This window comes from Psammomys obesus, unplaced genomic scaffold (genome assembly GCF_907164565.1).
Source record: "Psammomys obesus unplaced genomic scaffold, mPsaObe1.curated_primary_1811, whole genome shotgun sequence".
NCBI classification, from domain to species: Eukaryota; Metazoa; Chordata; class Mammalia; order Rodentia; family Muridae; genus Psammomys; species Psammomys obesus.
The window spans coordinates 30798563-30823386 of NW_026591086.1; the positions used below are offsets into that span (position 1 = coordinate 30798563).

At 37.3% G+C, this 24824-nt stretch overlaps 1 protein-coding gene and 1 pseudogene across 2 annotated transcripts in view; one reads left to right on the forward strand and one right to left on the reverse strand.

Annotated features, from left to right (window-relative positions):
* Nucleotides 1-24824, reverse strand: part of Pcdh9 (protocadherin 9) — a 960985-nt gene that overhangs the window by 687299 nt on the left and 248862 nt on the right. The window lies entirely within an intron of this gene.
* On the forward strand, nucleotides 16110-17886 carry LOC129678743 (alpha-enolase-like; annotated as a pseudogene).

The window sequence follows — 24824 nt, forward strand, 5'->3', positions numbered from 1 at the left end:
CCTCTGACATAATCTGATTGGCCTGCTCGTTGATCACTTCCCCCTGAGGGGGGAGCAGCCTTATCAGGCCACAGTAGAGGACAATGCAGCCACTTTTGATGAGAACTGATAGACTAAGATCAGAAAGAAGAGGAGAACCTCTCCTATCAGTGGACTTGGGGAGTGGCATGCATGCAGAAAGGGGAGGGAGGGTGGGATCGGGAGGGGAGGAGGGAGGGGCTTATGGGGGGATACAAAATGAATAAAGTGTAATTAATAAAAAAAATTAAAAAAAGACACTCCAATTTCTCATGCATAACTTGCTTTCTTCCTGTGAATTCTCACCCTGGTCACTTCCAGCTTTTGAGATGGATCTTCTCATTTCCAGAGGGCAATAGAAGTGTTCCTGGCAGTGAAGTCTATGCTGTTCTCCACCTACTATCACACATTCTGATTACAAGAATCTGAAAGTGTTCTTTGAAGTAAAAAATGAAAGGGGTGTGGGAAAAGAAAGGAAAAGTGTTCTTTATCATAGTTCTCTGTCTAACCAGTAATGATCCCTGTCAGAAGTCCTGTCTACTCATTCCAATTGGATGACCACTTTATCTGTGGAGATGACTGTGCATTCATGCCCATCATAGGTATTGATCAAAGAGGGCCAGGCTATCCGGATTCATTCCGTGCATCAACGGAAACATGTAATCACGGCAGTGCATATTTTAAACATATTTGGACAAAGTTTGTTTGGTATGTGTTCAGAGTCTTTTGCCTTTTAAAAACGAGTACAATAGTGTGGATTTGTCATCTCAAGCCTTGTAGCATGATTCACTGTTTCCTAGTGATGAGAACTGTCGGGAAACTTTCATAGATTACAATAACATATATCACAAAGGATACAGTACTGTGTTATTCATATGTGTAATCACCCATGGACTGACTAGAAATAACAGAGGTCTTATTATGCAAACAGCAGTTCATAATATGCAAATGAATATAAAAAAACCACAAACCTTCAGAATAATGTTTACTGATGTGTCCTTAGAATCCCTTTAAAAGGAAACCACATTATTCTGTCTGCTCAAAAACGTTAAATAAGATGAAGGATGAATTCAGGGAAACATTTATGCTTTCTCTCTTGCAGTTTTGAAAAGGAACCACTACCTAATCCTATTCTGATTATTTGATTTATTTTCTCTCAAGGCCATTAATTCCTCCTGGATTCATTATAGGCTTGTGTAAGGTTTACATGGTGTCTCTTTTAATTGCTTAAACTAATCTATTCAATGACTGCAAATCTAATGCACACTGAAGCAGACAGCCCATAAATTCTGCCCTTCAGATGTGTCCTTGAACATGTGTCAGTCCTGATGAAGAGCAGAGGCAAAACAAGAATAATAAAATGAGAGGAAGTGTAGTCAAAGAATAAATGTAAGAGATCTTAGAAGCACAGAGGACATTTTTCCTTTAAAAGAATATAATTAAACAGTATCTTGCACTTACACATTTTCACAAAGAATCATTCTGCATATTAGAATTAGTACTTGAAACCATTGTTAAACAGCAGTGTGCTATACCAAAAGGTAAAAATTAGGTCATTAGTTATGATCTGACCTCACTTAATAGTTGCACAAGTTTTATTTACCATTGATCTATTTATTTCTTTCTCTCTCTAGCTATCTATATATCTTATTCATCAATCTTTTTGTTTATTTATGGTGTATATTGGTAAGTATGCACACATTTGCCAGAAGGCCTGTACAAGGGTCAGACAACTCTTTGTAGGAGTTAGTTCTCTCCTTCCCCACTGTGATGTTAGGGGACTGAACTCAGGTTGTCAAACTACTAAGCCATTTATACATCCATTTATTAAAAGCTTAATTCATACCGTAGCAGAAAATTAAGTTGGGTTCTTGAAGATACTTAAATTTAGTTTCACTTATATGCATGGAAGGTGTGAATACACATGTACAAGTACAAAGTCAAACATATATAACATCGCTTCACAATAAAAGGAATTCAATTACTTGTACATCGTGTTTGCTGAAAATTTTTACACAAAGTTATTAAAAGGTACAGAAGAGATGATTACACTCTGGGTTAAGAGAATGATTATACTTGTAGATATGTGAAACACATAAACATAATTATGGACACAAACAATGATACAAGCAGGACAAGAAAAGATTAACACAAACCCACCCCCAAAAGTCACTTTCTTTCAAAAGCCTTTTGTCAGTATCATACCTCCTGTTGTGGGCTACTCTTTATCGGAATCATACTTATTGAAAGAGAATATAACCTAAGTTATACAAATCATATTTTTCAGTTATTTTTTTCTCCCAAGGCAAATCTGTAATGCTTCCTTGCTCTTCTTCTTCTTTTTCTCCTGAAACCACTGAGGTATCATTTATATTAACTCCGGAAATAACTGATCTGTGCCCTCACTGAAATCTATGGCAATTTCCAAAAATATCCATTTGAAATCCTGGTTCATCATTTCAATTATTTTTCCCAGGGATGTTTTGACACTGTTTTAATCTTTATTACGCTGATGGAGAAACTCCGAAACTGGTTTTGGCAACCAGACAGTCTCAAGATCAACTTGAGTCATTGCTAATTCTAATTGAAACTTGTGCTCTGTGACTCACTCCTGTACTGGTCCTGCTATTCTTCTTTTGGAGCAGTAAAATAAGACAAAAGAATAAAGCCAGGCTGAATGAGTCATTCTTTTCTGGCCTAGGCAGTGTGTGTGTGTGTGTGTGTGTGTGTGTGTGTGTGTGTGTGTGTGCGTGTGTGTGTGCGCGCACACACACACGCTTGCGTGCACAGGTCTGTGGTGTGCAAAGTCAGCCACCTATCTTCAAAGACTTTCTTTTGCTCTTTTATTCTTTAATTTTATACATTAATCCACTTTACAATAGCACTGAGTACAATCTAGTAGAGCCCTATTTTACAACTGCTACTTGGCTTCCTTTGAACTCAGGTCCTGGCTCACTTTATTTTAGTATCATTGGCGAATTAACCTTGGAGTTTTGTTCTCCTGATGCTATCTGTGGGGTGCTGCCCTTGTACATGACTCCTCAGAACTATTCTTTAGTACCAATTAAAAGCACTCTTATACTTAAAGCTGCAAGGCTTTTGTCCAAGTTATTTTAGTCTTTTAGAAATCTCAAGGTTTTACTTGGGGGGGGCATTTCTCATGATGTATGACATGAGACAAAACAAAAGCAATGTACCACTTAACAAGACACTGTGACTCTTTAATTGAAAACCAGAATTGTATGAGACTGAGTTATAACCCAGCTAGACACAAATGGTCAAGTTCATGCTAATAGGCTATCCAGCACAGTGATAGCAAGATGAGATTGACGCTGACAATCTGCAGAGTCTATGAAAAACATGGCATCAAGGCAAGCTACACCAGCAATCTCAAAATATAATGTGATGATGGCCATGATGTATGTGAAGAGGGAGAACATATTCCAGAAGAGATGCTTATGAGCCACCATATAGTTGCTGGAAATTGAACCCAGGACCTCTGGAAGAGCAGGCAGTACTTTTAACTGCTGAGCTATCTCTGCAGCTCCAAAACAAATTTAGTTTTTAAAAAGATTTATCTATTTTATTTATGAGTGTTCTATCTACATGTATACCTTCATAATAGAAGAGGGCATTAGATCCTAATATAGGTGGTTGTGAACCTATGTGGGTGCTGGGAATTGAACTTAGTCAACAACAGACAGTGCTCTTAACTGCTAAGCAAGCTCTCTAGCCTATCTTTTAATTTTATAGTATTCTGTAAATTTTCAATTTTGGTCACTTCATCAAAGCAAAACGAAAATTTGTGGTAAAATGTAACAATAAAAAAAGGGAGGATGTAACTTCTGATTTGAAATAACTATTACATATTTAATACTTTGTATTACTTTTTATGGTTCTAGGTAGATATTTCATACTTTTAAAAAATATAACTTAATTGATATAATTACCATTATATACTCTGAGCTGATTATAATATATACACTATTTTCCTAGGTGTTGGTTTTATGGTGTTCAACTTTGCACACTCTTCATTTGAAAACAGACGCATGTCTATTTACTAAGGATTGCTCTAGGTATAATGGAATAATGGGAATGTTATTTCACTGAAGAGGTAATAGAAACTGGAACATGAGATCTTACAATAAAAGCAAATTTGTGATTAAATATAACAGTGTCAGCCTCCCACAAGTTACTCTTCTCCTTTCCCTTCCCTCTTATAGAGCATCTGCTGCTTCGCGGAACATACCTCTGTGTACACCTTGCAAAGCTTCACCAGTTCTTATGGTCTTGACAATGGATGTATTGTTGTATCCCTTAAATACCAGATAGTTACAGTGGATATTTCACTTAAAAAATGGAATTCTTTAATATTTTTTTATATTGAAAGATATAATCTGATATTTCTCCCACGAAACTACTTCCCTTTCTGGAGACTCCAAACATAAGCTACACTTCTAGGAACACCTTCTGAGAGGCTCCCCAATGCAGAGCTCATCCAGTTCAATTTGAATTGGTAGATTTGAACTGAAGGAGGCTTAATTCTATGGGAACAGAAACTTGATTGCACAGCAATTTGAGAAAGCCAGGTATGACTGTATGTGTTGTAACCTCGGGAAAAAAAAAATGAAACTGAATTAGCAGGATCAAAATAAAGGCTAGAATAAGACCAAGTGTCAAAATGCAACAGGGGAAAATGAAATTATAATAAAGAGCTAAGTAAATATTTGAGGTGAAAGAGTTGTCTCATTTGATTTTAACCTGAAAATATTTAATTTTATAATATTTATGTACTAATAACACTTTATCAATATATTTTTTTAAATTTATTCTCTTTATTTATTTATTTATTTTAGTATTTTAATTCTTTTTTTTTTAATTTTTCTTTTTAGTTACATTTTGTTAACTCTGTGTCCCAGCTGTATCCCGCTCCCTCATTCCCTCCCCAACCCCACACTCCCTCCCTGGTCTCCTCCCTGCCCCTTTCCAAGTCCAAGAAATATATTGAGAGGAGGTCCTCCCCTATCAATATATTTCTTAGTATAGTATATAGGAAATATTATTTGTGTACTAGCTTATGTCCTAATTTCTTCCTAAAACATACTGCTTCCATAATAAAATATTTGAAGCTCTCTCAACACAGAGAATAGGAGGTAGAAAGAAAGTCCCACTCCTAACTAAGAAACTGTTTGCAAAGATATCTACTAGAAAATAGAAAATCAGTTTTGCCTAAGAGAATGTTTTGGGGTTTCTCTCCACCACTACAGAGCAAAAGCCATGCAGAGAATAATTGGCCAAAACAGAACATTTGGATGGGGTTGCTTTTTGTTTTGTATTATTTAGTCATTCTTCTTTTTTGTTTTTTCATCATCATTATTATGATTATTATTAATAATGATTACAATTTATTCACTTTCTATGCCAGCTATAACCCTCTCTCATCTCCTCCTGGTGCTACCCCTCCCTCCTTCCACTTTCTCTCCATGTCCCTTCCATAGTCCACTGATAGGGAAGGTCCTCCTCCCCTACTAGCTGACCCTAGCTTATAGGGTCTCATTAGTTCTGTTTCAATCCTCTTTCTCTGTGCCCTAGTAAGAGCACCTCACCAGCAGAAAGGGATCAAAGAGCAGGCAAAAGTTCATGCCATTGACTGCCCCTGTTCCTTTACTAGGGAACCCACATGAAGACTGAGCTGCCTATGAGTTACGTCTGAACAATGGGTCTAGGTCCTCTCCATGCATGGTCTTTGGTTGATTCATCAGTCTCTGCAAGAAAATCATAGAAGAAAATTTCCCCAACCTTAAGAAAGAGATGCCCTTATTTAGACATTTTTAATTCCATCAATTTGTTTGTTTGGCTCCCTTCGTTGATGGGAGAAAGAGAGAGTGACAGAGAAGGGTGAGATAGACAGTGACAGAGAAATATAGACAGACAGACAGACAGCACTGGAGAATGAAGAAGAAAGGGGTTGAGAGAGAAAGGTAACATGAAGCTTGGTGAGAAGGGACATGGAGAGAACCTGGAGAGTTTTTGCTCAGGGAAAGGGGCTTAATTAGTATAGTTTATTTAAAAAATACAAAATATTTGGTTTCAGAGAGTTGACCTTAATCATACATTTAAGAGATAAAAACTACTGTAAAATGACACTTTGTGCAGGTTTTATGCCAATTCTGATTCTAAGGCAGTGCCTCGGTGAAATTGTATTTTGTGGAGTTTAATTATGAGCAACTGAACATGCAGTACAATGTGAACTGTTCACCTTCTCTGCAGCACTGTTATGACATAACCTTGTTTCAATAAGACACTTTTAACCACATAGTAGTTAAATGACTTTTGATATGACACTAATAAAAGCCTGTCTGATATTACAAATGCTGAAGCTCTTGCTCCTTTGTTTATTTTGAGGATATTAATCATGGCACTAAGCTAATAAAAGAAAATTGTGGGTTTAAAGTTTCCATTAAAGAGTCCATATCTTCACCATGAGCTAGCATGATGAATGGTTACAAAGCATCTCTGTATGTCTTCATGGAGGCTAGAGTAAACAGAGGAGATAAGATAGAGCATATTATAAAACTTGCAAGTACAAATTACCTTGAATTAGTCAGTTATAACAATCAGAATAAGTTTAACCCCATAAAGTTCTTTTTCAGTTATGGAGAGATGTTATTAGAATATGAGTTAAGTGTTTAAACTACCATTTGTTATGCAAGGCTATCTCCATGGATATTTTTGTTGAGGTAGGAATAAATAGTAATGACAAATATTGGGTGAGTACTGTTGTATGTTAGACACTGTCTGGCCTCAGTGATTCATATGTATGGAGCAATTTCTTCTGAGAATCACCCAGAAGGTATGGAAGCATTATTTCCATTTTATATTAATTAAACAGAAAGCAGATATGTTTAGCAAATTGCCCAAGCTCTTTCGCCTAACAAAACGAGGTACTCTTAACACACAATGGTATGAACCAATGTGTTGATACATGATAAATACTACTTGGGAAGCTGAATCATTTCTGGGAAGCTGAAATTTCATGTCACTGTTCTGTAGAGGTAGATGGATAAAGAGACAAAAAATAGAAGAATCATTCAGCTGTTGTTTATCTACTCATTAAAAATATCATTGAGAAAACTTCTATCAAGTGTAAGCTACATGACAGAATTAAGAAAAACAATTAGGTATTAAGGATATAAAAAATAATGTACTTGACCTTGCAGGAGTTTTAATATAGTAGAGTAAACAAAAAATAATTGCAATAAGATAATCTGAGTGGAAATAAATTTATGTAATAATTGCTATGATGCCATCTTCCCATAGCAACTTTTCAATAACTGAAGAGTAATGTATTCTAAAATAAAACTGTGTAGAAGTTCAATTCAGAAAACAACAACATATTATTAATTACATTCAATAAAAGGGGATTTTTTTTAAAAAAAGAGGGAAATTTTTGCTACATCATAAAAAGAAAGGTAAAGAGCTGAGGATATCACAATGAAATCTGACAACAAGGAAGCATCATACATGTGAGAAGTGATAAAGAATAATCTTGGTTCATTAGAGAATACTATGCAAAGAGATTACTGTCTCCTTGCTACTTATGTCAATTAATGAGCAACATTCTATAACCAATCCATTTACTGGAAATTATTCTACACTCCAAGCACTAAATTTTTCATCTATTTATTTATTTCCTTATGTTTATGTTTTGAATATTTGAAGAGGATATTTACTTTTTCATATCACTAAGTTACTAGAAAGAAATGTACAGAAGACATTATAGTAATTAGTCATATTAACAAATATATGAGCTATAGAACTATTTAATGATTTGCAAGTTTAATCTTGACTGGTGGGCTATGAAGAGAGCTATATGAGACCTCTTTATATCCAGTATCCATTTTCTCCATGAATTCTTTTACTATGTAATTCTCTTTTGGGAGTGGGGGTAACCCATTCATTAAATTTCACATGCTCTCCCAAGGAAAACATTTTTTTTCCTCTGTATCAACAACACACAAACTTGGTCCTACACATACATTTTTGGTTTTAGAAGAAGCAACCCAGTCAACTTAGCAAAGCTCAGAAACAATATGGAAAATGAAGATCAGTTAGGCACTGCAGGTAGCAGAAGGATTGTGAAGCTCCCTAAGATGGAAGTCAAGGAAGGTAAGAAACCAAAGAGATGCTGGCGTTTTCCTGCATAGAGTCAAGGGTATTACATTTTATTGGTAATCCTCAGAAGAAACACAGTCTAAAGACTGAAGGCATGCAGAGAGTTTATTTGGCCTGAGCCATCAACATTATTGTGACTCCACTGTATCTTCTTAAAGATAAGGACAAAACCTCTGACTTTGCACACTTCTTTTATGTACTTGAACAAAATGTTTCTTTTTTATTTCTATTTAATAATTTTCTTTAATCTGAAAAGCAGCTGTTTCCTTACCTTCAATGACCCAAATATCCAGTCTTCTATGTTTAGATTTTTCCTGTTCAGTAAAAATATGTAATAGCTATATGTTAGCTGTATCATTTTGTTTCTTTTTTTAGTAATGCATTTTAGGATTTTTGCAATTTTATAACAATAAGTACAATTTTGGCTTCTTTGGATCATATCCCTTAATACTTTAGAATACACAATTTCTGTATGCCAGACACTTGGCGATCTTGGTTAATGTTCCTCTGATGAAGACGACTCTGGCTTTCAGAATGCTGGAAGTTCAGTACACCAACTTTGCAAGTACCACAGCCTGAATCATAGGCTGTAATATAAATGACAGCATATGGCTGGAGAGCCAGAGCAGCAGGATAATGTGGCAGTGCCCAGATCCCAGCTGTAGGCAAAAAAAAAAAAAAGAAAAAAAAAAGAAAAAAAAAAAGAAAAAAAAGAAACCTTTTGATGTTGGTACCCATATCCCTCATTCACATCAAAAACAAAAAGAATGACTGTTAAAGATTCCGTTAACTATTAAAGATTCTGTTGTCTTAAAGGCTTTACTGCATTATTGCCCAAGGTCGGGAAGGAATACAATGTCTACATATGTTTGCCAGAATCACACAGCTCCTTTATTCTGGCTTTCCTAGCAGGTGTCTCTTTAAGTACTTATTCTAAATGGAACACAACTGGGAGACATCAAAAAGGGCACTGTTGACAACTGTCATAGCAGGTTCCAGCTTGAATGGCAACTGAGCAGAAGGTCTCTCTCCAGAGTACTTCAGATCATTCTAATAGTAGCATCATTTCCACCAGGAACTCAAAAAGGAGTGCTGGGAAAGACTGCTTCTGGTGAAATCTCCTCTCCTCCTTGGAAATATTCGATGACACTAGATTTCCTACACAAAATACCTGCAATGCTACTAGCAGAAGCTTGATTTTAACATCAAAATTTGTAACATTTCAAGGAAATGCATAACCTACATAGCTGTCAATAACAGTAAGTGGAAAACATCACAAATTTTTATTTTGCACATGCCTACTCTACCCTTTAAAATACTTTAAAGCCCTGTCATGACATAAATAGAAGGAAAGCCTTGAAATATTTTACACCCTATGAAGACTACTCTTCTGAGTATAGAAATGGAATTTTAGTTGTATAGGCTAAGTTTGATAATTTTTACATTTCTTTGATGCAATTTAATGTTCGTTAGTTTGTAGGCTCTGTCATTGTTTATGCCATCACACAAGTTAGAGGAATAGAAATGCCAGATGCTTAGAGAGAAGAATTCATTTAAGCGTTTTATTTTAGACAAATTTGCTCTTTTATCAAGGATCATCCACCTGTAAAATAAAAACTATTCCAAGTTCCGCACAATTAGAAAGGAAATGTTAATATTATATGCAAAGTATGATATATTACATGTTGTTGATAGCTACCTATTATGCATATATTTCTGTTTAGAAGTATAAAACACCAAAATACAAACTTACTATTGTTTTTCTGTGACATCCTTAATTTTTTTGTTGGTGTTTAACTTCTTTTTTTATTTTTATTAATAGTTTCATTTTATTAACTCTGTATCCCAGTTGTATCCTGCTCCCTCATTTCCTCCCAATCCCACCCTCCCTCCTTCATCTCCTCCCTGCCCCTTTCCAAGTCCACTGATTGGGGAGGACCTCCTCCCCTTTCACCTGACCCTCGTTTATCAGGTGTCTTCAGGACTGGCTACAAAGTCTTCCTCTGTGGCCTAGCAGGGCTGCTCCTTCCTTGGGAGGGGGGAGGTCAAAGAGCCCGCCATTTAGTTCATGTCAGAAATAATCCCTGTTCCCCTTGCTATGGAACCCACTTGGTTACTGAGCTACCACGGGCTACATCCTAGCAGAGGTTCTAGGTTATATCCATACACGGTCCTTGGTTGGAGAAACAGTCTTGTATAAGAACCCTGTGCCCAGATATATGAGGCACATAGCATATACTCACTTATATAGACCTACAAGATATGATAAACAGAATGACATCTATACACCTAAAGAAGATAAACAAGTAAGAAGACCCGGGGTAATATGATCGATCCTCACTTAGAAAGACAAATGGGATGGGCATTGGATGTAGGAGAATACAAGTAACAGGACAGGAACCTACCACAAAGGGCCTCGAAAGACTCTACCTAACAGTGTATCAAAGCAGACGCTGAGACTCATAACCAAACCTTCAGCAGAGTGCGGGGAAGCATATGAAAGAAGGGGGAGTTAGTATGACGTAGAGAGGATAGGCGCTCCACAAGGACCAAATATCCTTAATTTTTCCCAGTCTTTTTTAACAGTTGTTTGTGAATCACAGTTTAGACACTTATACACTGGTCACTTTTATCCCATTTTAAGCAAATAATTATCTTCTATAAAAATACAATCAAATGCAAAAAATAACAATATATGCATATGTATAAAGAAAACATTTATATGAACATAATTTTTTAAATGAAAAGTTATTAATTTATCAAGAAGTAACAATATTTTCTTGCGAAAAATGTATTACCTTAGAAATAAGTTATTTATGAATGGATATTGAATAACCATATTTTCTATTATTATTGTAACATCAATGAACCAAAGAAACAATAGTGCCTCTTTTGTAAACATACATAAATGCAAATTTGATGTGAAATACCTCAACAAAACAAATAGTTAAACTACTCCAAAAGCAAAGTTATAAACCTTGAAGTTTCTACTTTGTGATTTAGATTTGCAAAGCATGCAAATTTAGACTCCAGAAAAACTTTCATGGAGTAATGCACCACAGAACAACATTTTGTTCAATGACAGAGTGGATGCATGACAGCAGTCTCGTAAGATTATACTGCCTCATAATATCACCGCTATCTATGTTTTTGTAAGTACACTCTGATATTTGTATGACAAATTGCCTGCCACATTTCACAGAACATATCCCTGTCATTAGCGACAAACAACCGTAATTAGATTCCCCCCTCTACTTCTGTATCTCAATGCCATTGAACTCATTTCAGCAAACAGCAAGCCCTTTTACCACCACGAAAACAGGCGTTGATGTGTCAGACTCTGCAGCCTGGGCCCGGGTTATTAGGCTTTGTTGCTTTTCTTGTGGATCTCCAGTCCCCTCTGGGTCCTTCTTTATCCCCTTTCTTCCATAATACTCCCTATGCTCTGTCCAAAGATTGACTGAAAGTCTCTGCATCCGCTTCGATCCCCTGCTGGGTGGAGTCTTAGAGGACCTCTGTGGTGGGCTTTCTTCCTGTTCTCTCTCTTAACCCGCTTCCAGAGTCTATCCTGTTTTCCCTTCTTTTTTTTTTTCTTTTTTTCTTTTTAGTTACATTTTGTTAACTCTGTGTCCCAGCTGTATCCCGCTCCCTCATTCCCTCCCCAACCCCACACTCCCTCCCTGGTCTCCTCCCTGCCCCTTTCCAAGTCCACTGATAGGGGAGGACCTCCTCCCCTTTCATCTGACACTGTTTTATAAAGGTATCTTCAGGGCTGGCTGCAAAGTCCTCCTCTGTGGCCTAACAGACTGCTCCTCCCCGGGGTGGGGGGGGGGTCAAACAGCCTGCCCTTGAAATCCTGTTAGAAATAGTCCGTGTTCCCCTTACTTTGGAAAACTACTTGGTCTACCACAAAAGGCATCTGAAAGACTCTACCTAGCAGTGTTTCAAAGCAGACACTAAGACTCATAACCAAACCCTCGGCAGAGTGCAGGGAATCATATGAAAGAAGGGAAGTTAGTATGATGTGGAAAGGATAGGAGCTCTACAAGGACCAAACATATCTGTTTTCCCTTCTAAACTTAGTTGCCTGCTCCTTGATCACTTCTCCCCGGTGGGGAGACCTCACCTCTTGGGAAAAGGATTCAGACAGTCCTGATGGGACCTGATATGCTATGGTCAGAGAGTTGAGGAGGAGGACTTCCCCTAATAGTGGACTAGAGAACAGGGATAGGAGAGGAAGAGGGAGGAAAGGTGAGACTGGGAGGCGATGAGGGAAGAGGCTACAACCAGGATACAAAGTGAATAAATTTTAAATCATAATAATAATATCTAAGAAGAAAACAGGCATTTACCACTTAACTGAAAGAGTTTGTAACCATGCTACCAAGAGCTTCTCCTTCTGACTTTCTCTTGCTCAGTAACTATGATGGAACATAGTTACTTTTGATAACAGCATCCATTTGTGTACTGCATCTTATTCTATCGCTCTCACCCAGGGCTTTCTCTGTCCCTTTCCCCTTAATCCGCTCCTCTTCTGTTTCCCTCCCGAAAAGAGCAGACCTCTCAGTAATATCAAACAAACATAGCATATCAAGCTGCAATAAGATTAGACACCTCCTGTCAAACTAAGGCCACTTTCTAATGGAACACTCCAGTAATCAATAATCCTCAGTGACTTCAGTTTTCACTCAAAGACAAGCAACTTCTATTATATTCACATTATTAACTGTTAGCCACATTCAAAATTCTTGAAAAAGCCATCCACTCTAATCAAATATCTCATGACTTGTTTTGCTTCTGTATTTCTAAGACCACCACCAACTTCCACAGCATGAACTACTCAAGAAGATACACTGCAGTGCTGATTTTTCACAACTGAACCGAATACAGTAGAATCTGGCATCCATTTCCACCTCTCCCAAACTCCCTGTGTCTCTGTTGAACATCAATCACCCCACTGTATGCAAGTTATTTTCATTAGCCTTCTGCCTCTTTCTTCATTTCTGTGACATCCATCACCATTTAATTACCGAGTGCTACAATACCTCATGACTCAATTTTGAAAAATTCTTTGTATTCTTAATGTAGTAACTTTGATTTCCATTGTTTCTAATAACAATTAATGGGATAACCATTTGAACATTTACTTGTCATACCCATCTATCTTAATTTCAGCATTATCTTGACTCCTAACCTTTATATTAGGTTTTTTTTTTTTTTTCCTGTATCTCCCTTCTCTGTCTCAATAGATGGAAATTCTGGCTGCTCGGTTACTAATATTCCTAAACTAGAATTTTTTTTAATGTTACACCCTCTTTCTGAGTCCTTTCTAATCTACCAAGGAATATTCTTTGTCGTGGTTTACATTTAAACATTCACATACTGCAGTCACGCATGCACACACACAGACACACATACTTCCATCTCTCCAACTCAATTGCAATTTTACTTCCCACAGGTAGACAAGATAAATTTATGTTACCAAAATAGAATTATATAATCACATATCCACCTAAGATGGATTTTTTTTGCTTTTACTATTTTTTTTATTTTTATTATAAAACGGTTTTAAGCAAACATATTTATTTTATGAGAGAGGTAAATTGTTAAGTCATAACCAAATAAATTGACATGCATATCCTAAAGATAGTACTTTAAACATTTTTTGTTGTTTTTGTTTTTTTGAAACAGGATTTCTCTGTGTAACACTGGCTATCCTGGAACTTGCTCTGTAGACTATGATGGCTTGAAACTCAGAGATTCGCCTGCCTCTTCCTCCCAAGTGCTATGATTAAACGCAGGTACAACCACTGCCCAACTTACATTATTTCCTATGAAATGTTTCCTGAAAAACAAAACAAAAACCCATTTATCCCTTTGCATACCTCACATTTTCCATTTTAATCCTATAATCAACTGCTTTTCTATGACCGCTTAACTTAAAAATACCAGAAACTAAATCTAAATGATTATATTTGCATCTTATTTCATTATTACTTTCTATTCAACCCTTCACATTAATATTTGACACTAAGTAGATATTTACTAAATATTTGTCAGTTGAATGGTATTTCCAAATCATGTAAGTAGTAAAGAGCATTAAGGAAAATTTTTGTATAAATATGGAACAAAACAAACAAAGGAATGAACAAACACACACATGCTGGTCCCAAGATGCTTTAAAAGATATATTTGTCTCCTTAGAGTTAGTCTTTGTACAGTGCTTATTGTGATAACTTGCTGTGTTTTGCTCTAAGTGGTCTATTTTAAGTGTATGCTGTATTCTATCTGCCTCATAAACTGACTTTCAGATAATATGGTAAAATTAGGAAAAGACATAAAAGAAAACACTTGGTATAAGTTATACTAAAATATCTCACGTAATATTTAATTTTATCACTACTATAATTACTTATATAAAGTTGGATCCAACTTAACTCACTGAATTCTTACACTTCATGAAATATTTTATCAATTATATATAATTTATACTGAAAAGAGGGAAAATTCTCCTTATTAGATCAATTTATAAATGTAATTATTGCTATTCCATAAACTAGAGCTTTTTATTTAATTAATGCAATATCACTGTCCTCTCTTCCTTAAGTCTCTTACTGCTAATTGTAAACTTCATAAGATATTTTCCAACAAGCTGTTATAACTGTTAAAAAGTGAATACAGTACTTTTAAAGTCCAGAAAACCACACTATTATTTTTAAATACTATTTATAAAATAATTCTGTTTAAAATTGTTTGTGTGTGTATGTGTGTGAGTGTGTGTGTGTGTGGGTGTGTGTGTGTGGGTGTGTGTGTATGTATGTGTGTGGTGTTGTGTTTTATTTGTAAAGGAATTTTAGTCCAGCAACATGACTTCTCCAGCAATGGAGAACACCTTCTAGGTCTATGTGAACTGACTGGGATGCAGACAAACTCTGGATTACAGTATGATCTGGCTAGAATACAGGCAGTCCCTTAGTACACACCTTTAATTCCAAACAATGAAGGTAAGGTTAGTTTATAGAATGAAGCAGCCATGTTTGGAAATGACATCTAGAGAGATGCTCAGGAAACACTCACCTCTCTCATTTTTTTCTTTCTCTATTTTTTCTTTATTATTTATTACAATGTATTCACTTTGTATCCTGGCTGTAGCCATATCCCTCATCTCTTCCCAATCCCACTTCTCTTCCCACTTCTCCCCCTATGCCCCTCCCCTACTCCACTCATTGGGTAGGTCCTCCTCCCCTACTATCTGATCCTAGCCTATCAGGTCTCATCAGGACTGGCTGTATCCTCTTCCTCTGTGGCCTGACAGGGCTGACCTCCACCTCCCAGGGAGAGGTATTCAAACACCTGTTTACTGAGTCCATGTCAGAGAGAGCCCCTGTCCTCCTTAATAGGGAACCCACATGGAGACTAAGCTGCCTATGGGCTACATCTGAGCAAGGAGTCTAGGTCTTCTCCATGCATAGTCCTTGGTTGGAGTATCAGTCTCTGCATGCTCCCATGGTCCAGATATTTTGAATTTCTGGGTCTCTTTGTGATTCTCCTGTCCCCTCCAGGTCTTTCTATCTCCCCTTTCTTTCATAAGATTCCCTGAACTCTGCCCAATGTTTGGCATCTGTATCCATACCCTGTTGGATAGATTCATTCATAGGCCCTATGTGGTAGGTTCCTGCGCTGTTTCCTGTCTTCTCCTGCTTTAGATGTATTCTGTTTGTCCTTCTGAATGAGAATTAAGCCTCTTCAGTAGTGTCCTCCTCGTTGTTTAGTTTCTTTTTTTATTTTTATTTATTTATTTATTTTTTAATATTGGTTACAGTTTATTAGTTAATAAAAGTTTTGTACCCCAGCTGTAGCCCACTCGCTCATTCCCTTTTAGTTTATTTAGGACTATAGATTTTAGTATGTTTTTTTTTTCCTGTATTGTCTGGCTAATATCCACTTACGAGTATATGCCATGTATGTCTTTCTGCCTCTGGGCTACCTCAACCAGGATGACCTTTTTAAATTCTATTTGCTTACAAATTTCGTGAATTTTTTCTTCTGAAAGAGGTTTCTGCTGAAATTTCTTCTTCTTCTTTTTTTTTTTTTTCCTGCGCAGCCATCAGACCTATTGATCATGTCTATTCTCGGGATCCAGGCCAGAGAGATCTTTGACTCTCATGGGAATCCCACAGTTGAGGTTGATCTCTATAGTGCAAAAAGTCTCTTCTGAAGCCCAGTGCTGCCTTCATTGGCATCTATGAGAACCTGAAACTCTATCACAATGAGAATAATATATGGGGAAGGGTGTCTCAAAGACTGTTGAGCACATCAATAAAACTGTTTCACCTGCTCCGGTTAACAAAAAATCTGATTGTTGTGGAGAAAGAGAAGATCGACAATCTGATGATCGAGATGGATGGCACTGCAAATACATCTAAAATTAGTGCAGATGTCATCCTGGGTATGTTCCTGATTGTCTGAAAAGCCGGTGTTTAAAATGGGGTGCTCCTTTACCATCAAATCCCTGGCTTGGCTGGCAATTCCGAAGTTATCCCGCCAACCCCAGCTTTCACTGTGATCAACGGCGGTTCTCAGGCTGGCAATAAGCTAGCTATGCAAGAGTTCATGGTCCTCCCTGTGTTAGCATCTTGTTTCCGGGAAGAGATGCACATTGGAGCAGAGGTTTACTTCAATCTGAAGAATGTCATCAAGGTGATGAGGACAGATTTGCACCAAACATCCTGGAGAACGAAGAAGCACCGGAGCTGCTGAAGACAACAATTGCGAAAGCCTGCTACCCTGAGCAGGTGGCCATCATCATGGAAGTGGCTGCCTCTGAGTTCTATAGAAGTCTGGCCAGTATGACCTGGACTTCAATTTTCCTGAAGACCCCAGCAGGTACAACACCCCAGACCAGCTGGCTGACCTGTGCAACTCCTTCATCCAGGATTATCCAGTGCTGCCCTTTGAAGACCCTTTGACCAGGATGACTGAGAAGCTTGGCAGAAGTTCACAAACAGTGCAGGCATCCAGGTGGTTGGGGATGATCTCACAGTAACCAGCTCTAAGCGGATTGTCAAGGCTGCGGGAGAGAAGTCCTGCAACTGCCCCCTGTCCAAAGTGAACCGGATCTGTTCTGTGACTGAGTCTGCAGTCATGCAAACTGGCCCAGTCCAAGGACTGGAGCATCATGGCGTCCCATCGCTCTAGCGGGAGTGAAGATACTTTCATCACTGACCTGGCCAGGTGGGACTGTGCACTGCACAGATCAGGACAGGTGCCCCTTGCCGACTTGAGCGTCTGGGCAAATACAATAAGATCTTTAGAATCCAGGAAGAGTTGGGCAGCAGGGCCAAATTTGCTGGCCAGTCATTCAGGAACTTCTTGGCTAAGTAGAGCAGGGGCTGGAGATCCCTGAAGCCAACAGCTGTTTTGATCCTCCCTGTCCCTGATGTCCTTAAGGCTGCTCAAGGCCGGCCCAGTGTTTGTCCTTTCCATGTCACTGCTTTCTTAGGCTCCCGAAGTCACTCATGATCACCTGGAGCCCTGCTGGAAACCCAGCTTTGCAATTATGTGATTGGTTCAAATCATTGTTTCTATCACTTCACTTCCCAACTAGTGTCTGGAGCCCTCGTAATTCTAATGTAATCTCTAGGGTGGCCAACGTCAAGACACTGCTCCACTCCTACCCTAAGTGGTTCTGCATGCACAATAAAAGCCGCAGAAACCCGTGGGGGGAGAGAGAGAGAGAGAGAGAGAGAGAGAGAGAGAGAGAGAGAAGGTGACATCTGACTGAGGGAAGGACAAAGTTACAAATCAGAGAAATATTTGACAGAATTGGTTAGAGATAGGATACTTCCATCTCTCACCAGAACAAGACAGAAAGAGAGGTTACTTAAGAGGTTACTTTCTCCCTAGAAACAGATATTTACATAGAGTTGATCACATATGATTATACAGAGACAGGTAGCAGAGAGAACAAGCTAGACACAGGTGAAGACAGAATGAACCAGAGAATGGGAAGGAGTCAAAAGATTAACACATATTGGCAAAATTAGTTTGAGGCCTGGCAGAACAGTTTAGTCAGAATCCAAGAGAAGCAAGTCTATACCAGTCAGCTTGGAGAGGAGTTTGGGCCAGAAGAGCTGAGTTGAATCAGCCAGCCAAAGTTCAGAAAGAGCTAGAAAGGCTTGGGAATGGCTCTCATCTGATACCTTCATCTGAGGAAATAAAAATGTTTTCATCTGGTTCCCAGTTACTATAAAATGAAGAATCAAATATTTTTACAATTTCTATTTTCTCTTTCTAATTTCTGTTTTCCCAATTATTTTTTTCTGGACATACTCATTGTTATTTCTGAAGGTAGTTGATACAGGAGTGATATGTAGAGAAGGTAAGTTGGCCCAGATATAGTAGGGAGTCATCTAAAGCTTGTTTTAGCAAGGTGACATGGTAGTGGGGTTGAGTAGGTAGAGCAGACTTCACTGAGTTAAATGTGAGTTTGAACAGGCTTGTGGACAGTTTGTCCATATTCACCAGTTGACATCATGGTATAGAAGACATCCTGGATTATAAAATATGTTTTCATTCAACTGCTTTGTTATGTCTACTTTTATATCTGTTGTGCAGTTCTGCCATTTTATTGTATGTTGGGAACACACTCTGTGGGAAATTAAATATATAAATTGATATGATGAATTTGTTTTCTTGTTTATCACATATTTTATTTTGTAATTAAAATAATGTTGAATCAATTTTCTGATGGCACACATTAGAAATTGTCAAACCTTTTAAATGGTTGTTAGTCATTACCTTAAATTTTAAAATGAAGTCAGTACATATTAGAATAGCTGACAGGTTAGTATGATACAATAGAAGAATAAGACACTGTTAATATGTGTTCTCAGGGTTTACTATAGAATTGTTACCATGGTTCAATTTATGTTTTACATGGATAAATTTTCTAACTGCCTAAATAAAGGCTGATAAGTTCAGGTGCAATATATAATTCAATTGGATGTCTTTATTGGCGTTGTAAGTGATATTTCCCACAAAGGATGATTCCATTCACATACCTGTCAAATGTATATAAGAAATTTTATAAATTATGTTGTAGCAATTACTATATAGCTATCTACATTGTAATCTTGTTGTGTGTGTGTGTGTACATTGAGAAAGAAAAGAAAAAGGTGCCTGTGATAGAATAAACAAAAGTTGTTTTTTTTCTAAACATAGAGAATTATCTCATTAAATAAAAACTCAACAAGAGAAAAGCAAAGAACTAACAATATTATTCAGAAAAAACAAAATACACTGGACATCACTGGATTATCAGTACAAAACAATAAGAATCAGAAGAATGTCCACACACATGGATATCAAGTCAACAATTAGTTTTTTCAACTTAAATTTAAATATTTTACTAATTTTAAAAACTCATTATAATTAACAAGTAATATTTGGGGAGTTACAAATTTAATCTGTTACAACATTATAGTTTTATACAGTGGCATTATACTATGTAACACTGTAATAGTATAATATCACTATATTACATATGTGCAGGCACATAAAATGCTAACAATACACTGTTGGTGTGATGCTCTTGTGGAATGTATACAATTTACCTTGGTCATTCAAATGTTGACATTTCTACCCCACTATCTGGTTTCAAAAGGACATTGCATTGTGATGTTTATCCTAAGCATCACCTGTCTCAAGTTTGTGTAAAAATGTCACCATTTGTTCTCCGTATTGTCAATAAAACAAACAGCCAATGCTGTGCAATGGAGATAATAGGGTATGATATCCTGGTTGCGGGGGAGAGGGACTGAGAAAAAAGTGAGTGGGAGGAGGTGAGGAGAGATCAGCAGGAGAGAATTTGGAACAATGAGGAGAGGCGAATCGGATTTAAGATATGACTAAAAGCAAGTATAATGTGGGATGAGGCCCACTGTTTAGCACAACCACAATGGATGTGCCTTGGAGAGGCAGAGCCCAAGGACTATGTTATGGAGCACTGCTCTGCTGGTTGCCTTTGTGCTCACCACATCCCTCACAATCTATGAGTTACACAAAATCTCAAAGGGGGCTTCTAGACTCTCACTGGGCAGAAGCAGTTTCACTGGCACATACAATAACAATGATTGATCTTTTTCAAGCATTGCTCCTGGAACAGATTAATGATGATTCATCCACCACTCTCAGACTGGACTTAGTGATGTTGATTGTTAGTAAAATCCACTTTAAAAAAAAATTGGAGAAGTAGATTATTTGTAAGGTTATGCTAAAGTGTATTTGCTAGTGGCTTTGATGTACAAAATCTTAGGTAACAATTTGAATTTCAGAAAGGCACACTCTTAAGAGTTGAGCTTCGGGTTTTTGAGGTCAGAGAATGAGAACAATGGCACCCCAACGAGTGAGTACCAGTTGACTTTCCTTTCTTGCTAAAACTGGACTGGTAATCACGATGATGATAAGTTTTTTGTACCTTTTTTTTTTTTGCCCTTAGCTTCATGATATGATTTAATAAAAATTGTCAGTGAGTAGATGTGCACCCTAAGGATTGAAAGTAGGAATGCCTGATTGTGTTTTATATAAGCGTTTAGATTTGTTATTCTTTTAAGATTTTTAAAAGATTACCTTTTAAGATAAATAATAAAATAATTGATCATTTGTTGTAATTGCAAATTGCAGCCTTCAAGTAAGAGAAACTGGCTGCGAAAATTACCTTGCCTGCTTACACTTTGTTAGTCTATAACAAGTTGCTTAGTTACAAATGTATGTGGGTTCTTGGGAATAATTTGTTCTTCACATTTGTTTTTCACCCATAATACATAAAGCATTTGATCATGTGAGGGTTTACTCACTGTAATCGTTCACTTAAAGAAAAGTAGAATGTAATCACATTGCAACTTTGGTACTACTTGAAAAATTTGGCTGGGATTTATAAGCTGTGGGAGAAAAACGAAGTTGTTGGAGCTGTGATTCATCCACTCAATGTGCGAATGTGAATGCATATATGTAAAACAGTTGGAACTTGCTTGTTGGAACTTTTGCTCCATCCACCAAATGTGTATGTATGTATGTATGTATGTATGTACATATGTATGTGGTTGTATGTATGTGTGTATGTATGTATGCATGTATGTGGTATGAGTGAAGTTGTTGGAGCTTGTTGAAACTTGTTTCATTCACCCAGTGTGTGTGTGTGTGTGTGTGTGTGTGTGTGTGCGTGCACATGTGCATATTATTCTTTCTCCCTTTCTCTTTTTCCTGGATCCCCACAGCTTCTCACTGCTCCCCAAAGACTTTCCCATCAGCCGCAAAGCAGTTTCTTGCCAGTCACAGGGAGTGCTGCCCCAGCCCCAATGCATTGAGCTTTGCTCCCTCAAAGTCTGCTTAGTGTCAGTCAGTGACTCTCCACCCCACCTCAGTTTACCCTGACCTGGCAAAGACAGCTTTCAACACATGAACTCTTGGCAGTCTGTTCAAAACCTGTTCCTAATCTCTGAAGTATGTCACAGGGTGACATATTTTTGCACAGATTCTACAATAGTTGCTCAGTGAAATCTGCATTCCAGATGTACACCTCAGTACACTATTTCACAGTCTGGTTCCCGCTGGCTCTGATCTCGGCCGCCCCCCTCCCCACACTGTAATTCCATGCTGTAACGTGAGCTAAAGCACATGATCTTGATTTTAATCATTGGGCTTATATACTTCCTTAAAACTTGAATTTCATCAGTGTAGCTAAAGGTTCTTCCCTAGCACCAAGGATTTGCTTCTGTATGATGTCAAACTTCATTTTATCAGGAAGTCTTTTGTGACCGCTCTATTTCTACCCTCCCTCCAGCCTCAGTCCACATCTGTTACCTACTGCTTACATTATGGCATGGAATTGTAGGGGGGGGTATATAAGATCTGAGCTGAGAGGCAGTGGAAAGCCGATCGTAACGTAGTCTACAGGGGGGCATATTTGGAATGCAAATTTCACTGAAAAACGATGGTAAAACTTTGTCATGATGCTTACAAATAGTTGACATACTACTGGTTTAATTTTTATTTGTTTTTTTGTTTGTTTGTTTTCTATGTATGCGGTCAGGGATGGAGATATTTTTGTTACCTTTGTGATCACAATTATTTGGGTTTACATATTCAGTGTTGAACTTTAATGTATTTTTTCCTGATGACTTGGTACCTGTGGTGTTATTAAGGTTTAGAAATCTTGCACTTCCTCAGACATTTAGAAATAGTGCTTCCTCAAGATCCAGATACACCACTCCTAGGCATATATCCAAAATATGTTCAAGTACACAACAAGGATATTTGCTCAACCATGTTTGTAGCAGCTTTATTCATAATAGCCAGAACATGGAAACAACCCAGATGTCTTTCAGGTGAGGAATGGATAGAGAAATTGTGCTACATTTACACAATGGAATACTACTCAGCAATCAAAAACAAGGAAATCATGAAATTTATGGGCAAATTGTGGGAACTAAAAAAGATCATCCTGAGTAAGGTATTCCAGAAAAAGAAAGACACACGTGGTATATATACACTTATACATGGATATTATATATATAATATAGGAGAAACATACTAAAATCTGCACAACTAAAGAAGCTAAGCAAGGAGGACACTGGGTAAGAGAATCAATCACTCAGAAAGGCAAACAGTTTGGACATCGGAAGAAGGAGAAAACAGGGAACAGGAAAGCAGCCTGACACAGAGGGCCTCTGAAAGACTCTACCCAATAAGGTATCAAAGCAGATGCTGAGACTTATAGCTAAACTTTTGGCAGAGTGCAGGGAATCTTATGAAATCAGAGGAAGATAAAAAGATTTGGAGGGGACAGGAGATCCACAAGGAGAGTAAGAGAACCAAGAAATTTTGGCCCAGGGGTCTTTTCTGAGACTGATACTCCAACCAAGGTCCATGCATGGAAAGAACAGAGAAATCCTGCACAGATATAGCCCACAGCAGCTCAGTCTTCAAGTGGGTTTCCTAGTAAGGGGAACAGGGACTGTCTCTAACATAAACTCAGTGGCTAGTGTTTTGATCACCTCCCCCTGTTGGGTTAGCAGCCTTGGTAGGCCACAGAGAAAGACAATGTAGCCAGTCCTGATGAGACCTGATAGGCTAGAGTCAGATGGAGGAGAAGGAGGATCTCCCTTCTCAGTGAACTTGGAGAGGGGCAAGGGAGGAGATGAGGAATGGAGGATGGGATTAGAAGGGAATGAAGGAGGTGGCTACAGCTGGGATTCAATGTGAATAAACTGTAATAAATATAAAAAAAACTAAAAATTTCTAGAACTGACAATTACACAAACTCAAAAATAGAATTTGTTGCTAAGCTCAATAAAACATTATTGTTATCTTAAATTTACTTGTTAACCTTCCATAGGAAAGTAGAATAATAATAATGGAAATTGTGAAAATTACTCTTTAGTATATTTTATAATATTTCTATAAAAATAATAAACACCACTGGTATTACATACATAATATTCAATGCTAAATATAATCTCTGAATATTTTTATTTGTGTGAAATGTGAAGATCCATAACCATTAAAAGTACACCCAGAAATATTGTCCAAATAGAATGTAAAAAATATAATTATTTTTTGTGTGTGTGTGTGTTTTTGGATGTGAATATACGAGTCTATGTTGCTGTGGATAGAGCTTTCAGTTTAGCAAGTGTGGATATTTATATAAGTGATACGTCAGGGATTCAAGTTCAGAGGTCAGTCTTGGGGATGTCCATTTTGCTCTTTGAAATATATTTTTCCATTTTTCCTAGAGTGCACCACCATTTAGAAGAAGAAGCTAGTCATATAGCCACATTATTTTGCTAGTCTATACTTCTCCATCTCTGAAATTACAAGTATACACACCACAAATTTTGGCTTTTTTATGTGGTTCTAGTTATGGAATTGAGGTCTTAAAGCACAAGAAGCAGAGTCTACTTACTGAAGTATTTCCTTATTTATAATTATTTCATGATAATTTGACATAACATAGAAGAGTGGTAGCTGCTGTTCATTTAAAATAATAAGATCTGTGTAATCACAAGTATGTGTTTTTATGAAAGTAAAAATTAATTACATATATTCATTTATATTTAAAATATATCTGTTTTTTATTTGTCTATGTTTTCATGCTCATTTAATGAACTGGCAGTTCTACCAATCTACCTCATCATATTTCTTGTCTATAAGAGGACATGCATCACAACAGAATCTAACATCTTCTTTATGGGTTACTTTCTTGGTTACAGATACAGTTTCAAGGGTAAGCATTAAAATACATTGGAAGAGAAAAGACTGAGACTCACGTTGGTAGGTTCAGGCAACCCTCACTATCTGTTCCCAAGAAGCGTTATTTTTGTTTTGTTTTGTTTCATTTGTTGACAATAATGTCAGCTGAGATTTTGTTGCAGGTAAACAAGAATGTCTGCAAAGTCACTTTAAATTCTCATGGACTTCTCATTTGCCTGAGAACCTAATTGCTGAAGAGAAGTCTGGAGAGATGTCTCAGTTAATTTCATGAACAGCTCATATAGATAATCAAAATTTGGATCCTAGTACACATATCTGGAGGCTCACGACTACCTGTACTCCAGCTCCTGAGTACCTGA